Source organism: Phyllostomus hastatus, unplaced genomic scaffold, assembly GCF_019186645.2.
Source record: "Phyllostomus hastatus isolate PE091 unplaced genomic scaffold, TTU_PhHast_1.1 phas_scaffold_193, whole genome shotgun sequence".
NCBI lineage: Eukaryota > Metazoa > Chordata > Mammalia > Chiroptera > Phyllostomidae > Phyllostomus > Phyllostomus hastatus.
Window position 1 is genome coordinate 10,060,389 of NW_025334015.1, and position 13,196 is coordinate 10,073,584.

Below are 13,196 nucleotides of genomic sequence, written 5' to 3' on the forward strand. Positions count from 1 at the left end.
TTTAGAATTGAAGGACAGGTAATAAACTTCCAAAGCAAACAAACAAAAAAGCTAAAGGACTACATCATCATCAAATCAGTATTGCAAGAAATGTTAAAGGGTCTTCTTGAAGAAGAAGAAGAAAAAAGCTCCAAAATATGAATAATAAAATGGCACTAAATACATTTTTATCAACAATTACTTTAAATGTGAATGGATTAAATGCTTCATTCTAATAAAAAGACATAGGGTGGCTAAATGGCTAGGAAAGCAAGACCCCTACATATGTTGTCAATAAGAGAGTCACTTTAGATCAAAAGACAGACTGAAAGTAAAAAGATGGGAAAAATGTTACAAGAAAGTGAAAACAAAACAAAAAAATCTGGGGTAGCAATACTTATACCAGACAAAACAGACATTAAAACAAAGACTATAAAAAGAGACAAAGAAGGCAGTTCTAGATCTAGGTATTTATTCAAAGAAACCCAAAACAGTAAATTAAAAAGAAATATATGAGGTCTGCCTGGGAAAAGTCCAGCCATTGTTAATACAATGAGAATGTTTTGTGCAATATTGATGTAACCTGGTAGCCAAGGACAGTGGACTGGAATGCTCATGTGTAAACAATGATGACTTCACTATACTAGTCACTGGGGGTGGTAGATGCCATTGAGTGATCATATGTGTTGTGTGGCTGTCTCATTCAAAATGACTGAGCGAGTAGAGCAACAAATCTGCATCAAATTTTGTGGTAAGCCTGAACATTTCTCTGGAAACTATTCGGATGATTCAGAAGGCCGCAGTTTCATCACCACAATGTGCCTGCTGATGCATCATGTCTTGTGCAGAGTTTTTTGGTGAAACAGCAAATCACCCAGGTGACTCAGCCCCTCTACACTCCAGATTTGGCACCCTGTGACTTCTGGCTTTTCCCAAAACTAAAATCACCTTTGAAAGGGAAGAGATTTCAGATCATTGATGAGATTCAGGAAAATACGACGGGGCAGCTGATGGAGATTGGGAGAACTGTGAGGTCGTCACTTTTTTGAAGGCAACAGAAGTATCATTGTTCCATATCCAGTGTTTCTTGAATCTTGTATCTTCAATAAATGTCTCTATTTTTGTTATTACATGGCTGGATACCTTCTGGACAGACCTCGTATACCCATATGTTTATTGCAGCATTATTTACAATAGCCAAGATATGGAAGCAACCTAAGTGTTCATCAGTGGACAGCTCTGTTCTGCTCCGCATTGCTCTGCTGTGCCCTGCTTTTCTCTACTCTGGTTTGATGAGTCATTTTCGGTGTTTCATCTTCAGTGTTTTAGTTCCACCTGGGGAAACACAGTCGTCAGTTGGTGCAGGAAAGGGAAAGTGGGCTCTCTGAGCCCCGGGGGTTAGGGTTAGACAGAAATCCCTGCCCCCTGGTCCCTGATGGGCTGTCCTCATGCAAATAAGTACTTCAAATTCTCGTAGTTTGATTGGTCAAAAGGCACTGTCCTGATTAGTCAGAATGGAGCCACTCTGGTTTGTAAAGATGCTGATAGGAGTATGGCTGCACAACTCCAGTTGTACAGGGAAGCCTCAGTCCTGTTGGTTGAAATGCAATTCCATGAACTCCTTTATAAGGTCTGGCTCAGATGTCAGGAACACGGAGCAGGCAGGCAGCTTAGTGCAGGCCTCTGTCTGAAGTGGAATTTGCATGAGAGGCCCTGTATAGAAATGGCTGCTAGGCTCTGCAGGGTTCTTTCCCCTCCCCTCCCCTCCTCCCCCCTCCCCTCCCCTCCTCCCCCCTCCCCTCCCCCTCCCCTCCCCCTCCCCTCCCCCTCTTTAAATTTGACCCCAGTTAGCTATCAGGAACACTTAGTAGGTATCTTCATCTTCTTTTTCAGGGTCCACACTTTTTTTATCCAGTTTGGCAATATCTGTATTTTAATTAGAGTGTTTAGTCTATATATAAACTACCTGCTAATTGCAATATCTGGGTCATTGCATGATTTATTTCCATTGTCAGCTTTTTCTCTTTATTATGGCCTAGTAATTTTTTGTTGTATTCCACTTATTATGGATGATTCATTATAGAGAACTTATCTTCTGTTACCCTTGTTAATTTTGCTTCTAGTAGTTAAATTATTGGTTGATCCCATTGAACATTTGGTACCTTGGTTTTATACTATGTCAGGGTGAGTTGGTTTTGGTCTAGACCAAGGAGACTCCTTAATCCTGGGACGTAGTCTTTACTTTTAAGGTAAGCAGTGTAAAGTCTGAGCTGTTTGCCCAGCAGTTTCAATTGGCTTGGCTCAAACAGAACATTCTGTTTCCCTGGTGGTGGGCAGAAGCTGAGATACCTGCTCAGGCTTTTTCATCCTTTCAGCTTTGTTTTCACTGAGCACCTAGGAGCCTTTTGTGCACATGAGTTAGGGGATTTGAAGTGAGCTTATTTTAGGGTACAGGTTTCCCCATAGCCCTCCTTTTTCTGGGATTTCTGCCCTCATATTTACACCCACTTTGGTGACTGTGAACTGTCATTTGACACTTCCACAATGTAAGACTGGCTTTCTGCTTGAACTCCTGGCTCTGCTATACTATGCGAGTTGTCCTCACAGAGGAAAAGCTTAGCAATGTGGATCTCACCCATGAGTGTGGTTGTGTTTTAAATGGTTGAATCCCCAATGGTTTGGCTGGTGGCTTTTTGTTGCTAGTGTAGACTCAGTGGGACAGAGAGATTCATGTGAAGAAAGTTTATTAGGATATTATTGGTATCAACACCTGCAGAAGAGAGGGGAAGAAAAAGGAAGGGAAGAAAGAAATGGGTAGAAAAGGTTGCACTGTGATGAAATCTTAAGAAAGGGCTAAGCTGTAGGGAGTTCTGAAGTGGGATGACCCTCCAGAGTTGTCTCTGGGCCAAACTCATCTTATACTTTGTCCATAATTGATGGTTCTTAACTTCTTGAATATATATAACTTGATGAAAAAATACAAACTATTTCACCATTACCAAAAACAGGACATTTCTAGGTTTTTAAAATGTAAAGTTACCATATTTTTCAGACTATAAGACATATCCCCCAAATTTGGGAGGAAAATGGGCATGTGTCTTATAGTCCAAATATAGCTTACCTGGCTCACTGTGTGTGTGCGGGGTGGGGGGGGGGGCGGTGGTGGAGCGGGGTCACAGGTTATTAAATATTTTACCACATTTTTGCTTCAAAATTTTTTCCCCTATTTTTCTCCTCTAAAACCTAGGTGTGTCTTATGATCCAGTGTGTCTTATAGTCCTAAAAATATGGTACATATATTTGGTTTGCTGATAGTAAAATATGTTTATATTTGCCAGTGGAAATAATATTCCAGTTAATTTAGATTTACTCTGAGCTGCTTGCTTGTTAGTGTATTTAATTTAACAGAAAAGTGCTCTTCTACTGAGGTTTTATCTGTAACCAGAAAACATAATTCTTAGCTACCTATTTAATAGCTCTCAAAAATAGGGGAGAATTTCTTAATATAAAACAACATCAACACAACAGAGTAAATATTTGCACAAGAACCATAAAATATTTATGTGCTGTATAACTATGAAAAATTATTTTATAGTATTAATTACTATGTTTTTAGGTTCTATTCATTACATTCTTATATTTTACAAGTTAACCAATCATTGAGTTGATTTGAAATGCAGTATTTGATACATTTTCTTTTGAAATAGTTTAGTTTAAAGATAGTTTGTCTAATCTTACTTTAAAAAAAGCTTTAGTTTCAGACATACACTTGTGAAATGTTATTTTAAAAGTATTTTCTCGTTTAATTTGACATCTCAAATTTAGCTTGCAGAGGACAAAAATGCCGAAATTAAACAGTTGTTTATTTTACTGTCATTTCTAGAAAAATGCTTTTACTGAAGATGTTTTGAAAACAAGTCGAAAACACAGTAAATAGAACAAACCAGTAATTATGTTATGGAATGCAGACGGTTGCATCACTTATTACATATTTTACTTGGATTTTCACTGTACATTCAAATAGGAGAGGTTAAGGAGAGTGCACACTTTTTTATCCAGGTCCCAAAGCAATTGTATTTTTTAATAACATCTGAAGCATTTCCTTAAGGATATGGATTGTAGGTTTGGAAAAAAATAATGCCTTTTTAAATATGTTTTATAAAATAATCTGGATTGGCCAAGCAGTATAATGTTAAACTTTAGGTTCGTGCTCTCAGCCATATTACAGTAATTATTTCTTTCACAAGACTGCCACCTGATGTTCTGATTCTTTATTAGCAGCTAGCCTGATATTTCATTTTGCAGCTAAAAATATTTTCGTTGCTTGTTATTTGGCCACATTAATATTACGCATACATATCTCTTACCATGCTGACTGTCTGTTCTAGTCAATGTGATACAAATTAAAATCTTTAAGTAACTTAATTTAAAAAAACACTGACATTTTAGGGGATTCAGATATGATTCATTTCCAGTGGCCCAAACCTGCCGACTGCCTGTCCACTGCACTTGCTACCTTTTGTGCCCTTGCTGTCTCTGCAGACCTCCAGTCCTCAGTCGGTAGTTAGTGCCGCACTCACTGGGGTTGCTCTGTGGGCAGTCACGGTGGGCTCGAGTTTATCGTAATACAGTATAGAAAAAATATTAATTAGATTTTAAATAATGCAAAATGTTGGATATTTAAGCCAGTAGTACAAAGTCTAATTAGAAAAACTTTTCTTAAACTTAATGTATGGATTAAGTTACTATAAGTATGATTTAAGGAAAATTAAAGTAATATTCCTTCCAAATACCTGTTACATGTGAATGGTGTCTTAATTACCAATACTTTGTTTTTTTAATTATATTTTATTGATTATGCTATTACAGTTGTCTTGATTTTTCATCCTTTCCTCCCTCCAACTCCATTACCCCCTTCCTTAGGCAGTCTCCACACCATTGTTCATGTCCATGGGTCATGCGTACACATTCTTTGGCTACTCCATTTCCTGTACAGTACTTTATATCCCCTTGGCTAACTGTAACTACATATTTGTACTTAATCCCCTCACCTCTTCACCCATTCTCACACAACTCCCTCCCATCTGGCAACCATCACAATGCTCCCAATATCCATGACTTTGTCTCTGTCCTTCTTGTTTGCTTAGTTTGTTTTTTAGATTCAAGGGTGATGGATATGAATTTATTGCCATTTTATTGTTCATAATTTTGATCTTCTTTTTCTTAAATAAGCACGTTTAGCATTTCATATAATAATGATTTGGTGATGATGAATTCCTTTAGTTTTTTCTTGTCTGGGAAGCTCTTTATCTTCCCTTTGATTCTAAATGATATCTTTGCTGGGTAGAGCAATCTTGGCTGAAAGTCCCTGCTTTTGATGACTTCGAATATTTCTTGCCAATCCCTCTAGCCTACAAAGTTTCTTTTGAGAAATCAGCTGAGAGTCTTATGGAACTCCCCTGTAGGTAACTAATTGCTTTTCTTTTGCTGCTTTTAGGATTCTCTCTTTATCTTTAACCTTTGGCATTTTAATTATAATGTGTCTTGGAGTGGGCTCTTTGCATCCATTCTGTTTGGGAATCTGCTTCCCAGACTAACATGTCTATTTCCTTCACCAAATTAGGGAAGTTTTCTTTCATTATTTTTTCAAATATTTTCCTATTTCTTACTCTTTCTCTTCACCTTCAGGAACCCCTATGATGCCAGTGTTGGAATGCTTGAAGGTGTCCCAAAGACTGCTTACACTATCCTTGTTTTTTTGTGTTCTTTTTTCTTCTTGTTGTTCTGATTGGTGGTTTTTTGCTTCCTTATGCTGCAAATCATTGATTTGATTCTCAGCTTCATCCACTGTACTGTTGTTTCCCTGTAAATTGTTCTTTATTTCAATTAGTGTATCCTTCATTTCTGACTGGATCTTTTTAATGTTGCTGAGGTCCTCACTAAGTTCCTTGAGCATCCATAACCAGTGTTTTGAACTCTGTATCTCATGGATTGCTTATCTCCATTTGGTTTAGCTCTTTTTCTGGGGTTTTGATCTGTTCTTTCATTTGGGCCACGTTTCTTTGTCTCCTTATTTTGGCAGCCTCTCTGTGTTTGTTTCTGTGTTTGTTTCTTACTCCATGGGTTAGTTCTGAAGTAACTGGGCAAGGTAAAAGTAGTGCCTAGTCAAAAGTATCCTTGATAACCCTTTAAATTTTCTATAAAGAATAGAATAAAAACATGCTGTCTTCACTGAATTCTGCATATTTTTTCCCAGCAATGAAACAGATTTGCTGCTGGTTTTTTTTTCAGTTGAGTACCAGGTGAAATACACTGAGTTAGATTTTTTAGAAGCCCTTTTATATTGAAAATTCATGTCTTTAAACTACTTCTAATCATAGCCAATACTGAATAGGTATTGTCGAGTTTGCATAATCACACCTGTAGCGATGCCACTCTGCCACTGCTGTATGTAGACGTTGTAGATAATTGTTTCCCTCTCTTTCTCCCTCCTTTTCCCTCTGCCTCTCTCTCTTCCTCTGTCTCTCCCTTGACCTTTGTTTGGAAGTCCTTTTCCATCCCAGTCTTGGTTCCTTAGGGACCAGGTAGGGACTCCGTCTTCCTGTTGCAAGGATCTCCAGACCAGTCAGCACAGTACACGTCTTTTGGATGCAATGGTTATTTCAGAAGTTGGTAAGAAATCTAAGCTTTCCCAATTAAACTGAGTCTCCTGGGCCTATAAGAAGAGATGGTGGGGGACTGTGGCCACCTTGTGGTTACAAGGGCTACAGCTTGTGAGTTGCAAAGTGATGGAAGGAAGCTGATTAGAAATCGAATGGAAAGTCTCCTTCCACATGTGGATGGCTGTGGCTCATTGTCCTTGTGCATTCTTGGTGTTCCTACATGGCTTGGTGTGGCTGGGGGCGCTTTTCTGCATTCACTTAGTACCTGATTGACAAGCCAAGGACCTGCTTGTATTGGGTTAAATAAAGTTTTATTGGAAAATATCCCTACCTACTTATTTACTGTTGCTCTGGCTATTACTGCCACAAAGGCATCATTCAGTAATTGTGACAGAGACCATAAAATATTTACTATCTGGTCCTTTACAGAAAAGTTTGCTGACTTCTGACCCAGTGCTTCCATCAGATGAAATCACGTATAAGCAAATGCAAAATTCATACAGCATTCAAATTGTTCCTTAATATATCAGTCACTTTGGAACAAGTTTTCATTTTTTAAACAAATATAGCAAAACTGCATGAAAGCTAAGACTAGATCTAATATCTGGAGAGCAGAGTAAAGCTAATAAATGGAGAGACACCTTTCCGAAGCCATTTGAACCCTCTGCATCTCTGCTTAAAGCGAGACATACCAGCCCTTAGGTGTTTTCAGTTATATGAGCCAATACATTTCTTTTATGTTTAATCCAGTTTGAGTTGCACTTTAAATCACTTTTAGTAGTAGAATTCAGGATAGTACAGAGAGTTTCCCTTTACCCTGTATCCAATTTCTCCTTTTAACATCTTACATTAGTATGGTACATTTGTTATATGTAATGAACCAATACTGATACATAAATTTTATCTAAGGTTTACACTTTATTTGAATCTTTAGTTTCTACCTAATGTTCTTTTTCTGTTCTGGGATATCATGTTCCCTTTGTTTGTTAATTCTCCTTGGACTTGGTTGTGACAATTTCTCAGACTTCCCATCATTTTGAAGACCTCCACAGTTTTGACTAATATTGGTAGGCTATTTTTTAGAATGTCTCTCAGCCTGAGTTTGACTTTTCTTTTTCATGGCTAGGCAGGGGTTATGGATTTTTGGGAGGAGTGCTATTATAGTTCTCTTATAAAAATTGTTTCTTGAGGAACAAGAATGGACAAGATAAGGTAAATATGAGACATTGTTCTTATCTTCAAGAATTTAATACTTTTTATTTAAAATCATTTAAATCATATGCCCACCTCCCCCCCATAAAAGTAGAGTATATTCCCTAATTCTTTCTACCCTCGTTTAATGCCTCAGTTTATCATGCCTATGGTTCCTTCATGTAAGATTAATCATTTTGGACCTCAGAGAGCACTGCATATATTTGAAATAAATCTTCTTAAATGGCTCATGTAGTGTTGTGAAAATGTTGCACTCTCAAAAAAAAAGTCTGCAGCCCTGGCCAGGCGGCTCAGTTGGTTACAGTGTCATCCTGAACACCAAAAGGTTGCAGGTTCAATCGCTGGTCAAGGCACACACCTAGGTTGCAGGTTCAGTCCCCATCTGAGGTGCATATGGAGGCAACTGATTGATGTTTCTCACTCACATCATCAGATAAAGATTAAAAATTACATATATATATTATCTGCAACATAATTGTTTTAAAAGATTAGAGAGGGAAAGAGAGGGAGAGAAACATCCATGTGAGAGAGAAACGTCGATCAGTTTACACACCTGGACTGGGGACTGAACCCATAACCCAGGCATGTGGCCTGACCAGGGGTCAGACCCGCAGCCTTCCGCTTTGAGGGCCAGTGCCCAAAAAACTGAACCACACCCGCTAGGGTTGCAACATAAAATTTAATTCAAGGTAAGGGAACCTGTCACACTATCAGGAGTTTTAGTCTAATATTTGTGTTTCAATAATGCAGAATTCATTTGATGCAAGTGAGATAAAGCACACTTTAAAAAAAAAGATTTTACTCATTTATTTTTAGAGGGCAAGGGAAAGAGAAAGAGAGAGAGAAACATCAATATGTGGCTGCCTCTGATGCGCCCCCTACTGAGGACCTGACCTGCAAGCCAGGCATGTGCCTTGACTGTGAATCAAACCAGCAACCCTTTGGTTTGCAGACCCGTGCTCAATCCACTGAGCCACACCAGCCAGGACAGGCACTATTTCTGACACATCTTGCAGTATATTGTTTAGTAAGGGTTCCAAGGATGCTATGATGACATCTTCGACTCTTGCATCGGTCGCTTTTCTCCTTTGCAGTTACAGCACCTATTGCCAGTTGCAGGAAATTTTAGTACATTATTGCATGCAGTCATTTGCCTTTGGCAAGTAATTCTGACAAATGGAAGATTAAAAGTTAGGTGCTATAAGTGGTAAACCACATCCTTTGTATCAGATAAAATACCTCCTGCGGTATTTTTCTGGTTTAGCTGAAGCAGTGATTTTGTTCATTTTCAATGAAGTGTGAATTTCCTTGAGCATAGCTACTACATGCTGGTGCCCTGGGGGACAATTCTTCATTACCCTACATACAATTTGTATCATTTAAATTTTCAAGCTGCAAAACTGTCAAGTGAGTCAAAACACTTGCTGCTTACACAAATAAAAACTCAGATTCTTTAAGCATATTTTATTTGAAATGTGTTATTATGAAATAAAACTTTTGGTGGGATTTAGTGAGTAAAAGTAAGACATTATATATTTTTGGGAACAGCTGGGTAAAGTTCAGATGAAAATATAACTTGAGATCCAAATTAATCATTTGGTAGCCCAGATAAGGTTTGTTCTTTATATGTAGAATGAGCAACTGTTTAGCCTCCAAATTAAAACCTTTTTGGCTTCTTATAAGTATTCTGGACCACAAATATCTGAAGTGCATGCTCTTTAAGTACACGTATATAAATACATGAAATGCTGTGAAGTTTTCTGGGATGTTTTGTATAAGCAGACCTAATTGCCAGCAAGAATGCTTACAGTTGTAGCGTACTATGTTATGTACTGTGGTAGCTATGACATTCTACCAACTGTGATAGAGTCATATAAGCATTTAAAATAAGAAACATTCGTGGAGAAATAAGTGTACCTTATGTTGAGGTAAATCAAGCAGTATGGTTTGCAGTAGTGTAAATGATGCTGGTATAGCCTTCATGAGAATAACTTGCCCCCATCGACCCAAGAAGTCCAAAATGAAAGTTAAAGTAAGATGGTGATTTTCCTTCTTTCAGATCGCCAGATCTCTATGCTGTGAAGCTGGAACTTCTCACATGTGTGTGTGTTACAGACATCACGGTTTTGCTTCCACTTCCCACAGTGAGCATCTTATTTGTACACCGTCAGGCAGCTAGGTAGAGGTTATGGTTGTTAGTAATGTTACTATTTTCTTTCGTTTGGGTCTTGTATTAACCACATTACAGCCAATGAACAACCCTTCCGTATTTGAATTGATCAGTTCTGAGCTATAGGCTTAAAAAATGGCTATTTACACAATTTTAGCACAGTTCATTTAGGAATGCTATTTCTTTTGCTTGAATTATTATTTCAGAAAGTAAAGCATGTCATTTGGGGGGGGCTTAGTTTTTGTGCTTGCTTTTCTTATGTAAATACCTGACTATTAAACAGCTGGGCTGCTGGATGAGTAAAAGTAACTGAAGAACCTCTGATGCAGATTCTGGGATCTGGTCTCTGGAAACCTAGTAGGTCTATGAAAAAACAGAACCTCGCAGCCAGTTCTACCTGGGGCCTCTCACGCCAGTTGCAATTGAGGGAAGAGCCTGAGCTAAGCTGCCTGCTTGCTGCACTGAACTGCCTGTCTGCACTGCGTTCCTGCCCTGTGAGTTAGCCCTCGTAGAGGAGTTCCTGAAATCCCATTTCGACTAGTAGGACTGAGGCTTTTCCTGTGCAATTGGAGCTGTGCAGTGGTATCCCCAGCAGCATCTTCATCAACCACTCAGAGTAGTTGTAGTCTGACAGTTGAGTAGAGTGTCCTTTAGACCAATCAAACTGTAAGGATTTGGAGTCCTCCTAGGCAGGAGGCCAAATCAGTCAGGGACCAAGGTGACGGGAACTTCTGTCTATATAAGTCAGCTCCCCTCTGGCTCAGAGAGTACATTTCCCCTTTCCACCTAAGAATAAAGATTATATTTTCTGGCTGGAGCTGAAACACCGAAGATGAAACACCAAAGATGTCTCACTGGACCAGAGCTGAAAAGAGCAGGCAGAGCAGGGCAGGGCAGAGTGGAGCTGAGCAGCCCAGCCCAGCATGGAGCAGAGTGGAGCAGGGCTGTGTAACCCAAGAGGGGCCGCCCGCAGCGGTGCTGCTGCACAGCCATGCCATTTCATTGGTGAACTGTAACATTACTGGGCTCTTCTTGCACAGCTGTGCCGTATCACAGTTGAGCTGTTTGCACTGTGAGGTAGAGAAAGGGAACCTGAATTTCTGGGGTTTAGTTTACTGACTTCAGAATAGATAGTCTTCAAGACTTCTTCTGTGAGAATTATTTGAATCTCTGAAACTTCTGTAGGCGCTAATGGTTGTTTTAAGTTCTTTATGTTCTCTGACACATATTTCTCTGGCCCCTCGTTTATTTTAGCAGTAAGGGGCTACTGGCTGGATTCTTTACTATAGCAGACATCTGCATGGGATATTCAATTAGGCAAATATTCCTAATTTCAGGGGTGATAGTCTAACAAAAATGTCAACAGCAGTCTGGGAACAGCCCCCATATTGATTCACAACCAGGGGTCATGCAGTCGATCATTGTGTCACCTGGTGTCATTTACAGAGTGTCTTGAGGAACAGTGCTGGCCCCTTTACTGATATCAGCCAGACCTTCTGGACAATGATTTATGTCTGTTTCATTGGTGAGTTTTTAAGGAGTCGTACAGAGTTTACTTTTGCCTTCTTTTTTTCTCAGATGGTCCTTAGCTGACCAGAGACTTCATCTCATCCAATTCTTCCTCCCCACCCCTCCGTAAAAATAACTTCTTTTGTGTGCTACTGATTTCAGGTAAATTAAATTCTAATTAGAATAATTTCCACCTTAAGGTTTGAATGTTTAACAAGCTTGACCCTCCAAAGATAATTTGCTTTTCAAATTGTTGTTAATAAAAAAATTCTCTGAATAGGTTATGAGTCATTGTTACTAGTGAGTGTGTGCATATTCCTGAACTTTTGGGGGCAGAAAAATGGATTGAGAATCTGTTTTAAAGCCACAGTTAAAGAAACAGCCTTAGTTTTTTTTTCTTTGGAAAACAATGCTGCGAGTGACCACACTTTCTCTTTGTATGCTCACTTCCTGGAACATGTTGCACCTGTTTTTATTATTAAGCTCTTTTACATGGGGCTATGCAGTTATTGAAAGATTATAATGAGTTCAATTCTTAGTGCTTTTTTCTCTTAAAAGTTCAGTTTCCTAAAATCTGTATTTTAGATATAAAATTCCCACCCTTGGTTTATTTCTGTCAATTGTCATTTGCTTTGAAATACATCAGAGTGCTTTGAAACTAGTAAACTGCTGTACTGTTCTAAGGCAGTGTTTTTATTAGTGGCTGTTGGTTGATGCTGGCAGAAAAACCAGTGCATGATGAATTGTCTTTTCCATTTGTTCATGTAAAAACTCCTTGCTAGTTTGTGGACATAGTTGCTACTTGTTGCAACTTTTACTGCTGCAACTGTTCTTTGACTTGGAGATTCTGATGCACTGATCAAATAGTAACAGTATTTTCTTGGGGTTGGGAGGAGAAGATCATCTGGTTCTCCTTGGCAGATCTATGGCACTTGGTACTACCATGCTGGATTTCCAAGTTCATGAAGGTTTATTCATGTTTCTCCCTCTGTGTTACATTATATCATGAATCCGTGTTTTCTCAGATATGAGGCCTGTTGCAGGTAGGTCTTTGACCCCCTGATTCCTACAACCATTTATTCTCATGTTTAGGAGTTGGTGAACTAAGTTTAGTATACTAGAATGGGATGTGCTGGCATTTCAACTTTTTTCATGTGTTGGATCATTTATTCTGGGATAGCAGTGTCTTCTTGCCCAAGTAGGATTGATTTATAATGTTTCTGTCCTCTACTTTAAGGATATTCCATAGTTCATGCAGCTTTTATGTTATTGTTGTTGTTTTTAAATAATAGGAAATGATTAGTGACAAACGTACTGGGTGGAGTCTTAGTGTCATTCATAGATTGTTTGGATGTACACAGGCATTGCTCTTGTCCCCGGCAGACTGGGGAGGAGGACAGAGAAATGTCCTAGGTGGCAGCAGAGGGTGCAAGAGCCGTAGGTTAGAAGTCAGACAACACCTGAAACCTCGTCATCCGCACCACGATGGATAGCTGCCCCACTCTTTACTTGGTTAAGTCCTTGCAAGATTATCCGTGGCCCTTTGAGTACTTTCTTCTTTGTATTTTCTATCTTTTTTACCATTCTGCATTTTTAGATGGCTGGAAGATAAGGCAGAAAACATCAAACTAAAGCATTCAGTATAGCTTTTAAAAATTAATGCC

The 13,196-nt window shown here is 38.9% G+C and overlaps 1 protein-coding gene across 2 annotated transcripts in view; it reads left to right on the top strand.

The window, feature by feature from the left end:
* The window catches only part of ARHGAP32 (Rho GTPase activating protein 32), a 264,019-nt gene that overhangs the window by 55,497 nt on the left and 195,326 nt on the right, over window positions 1-13,196 (top strand). Inside the window, exon 1 of one of the 2 annotated variants that reach the window (XM_045860147.1) lies at window positions 9,930-9,997. The exons of the other annotated variant lie outside the window; for it this stretch is intronic. The gene's annotated coding sequence lies outside the window, so the exon portion shown is untranslated. Of the gene's footprint in view, window positions 1-9,929; window positions 9,998-13,196 lie in introns of those variants that run through there. 2 annotated transcript variants of the gene reach the window in all.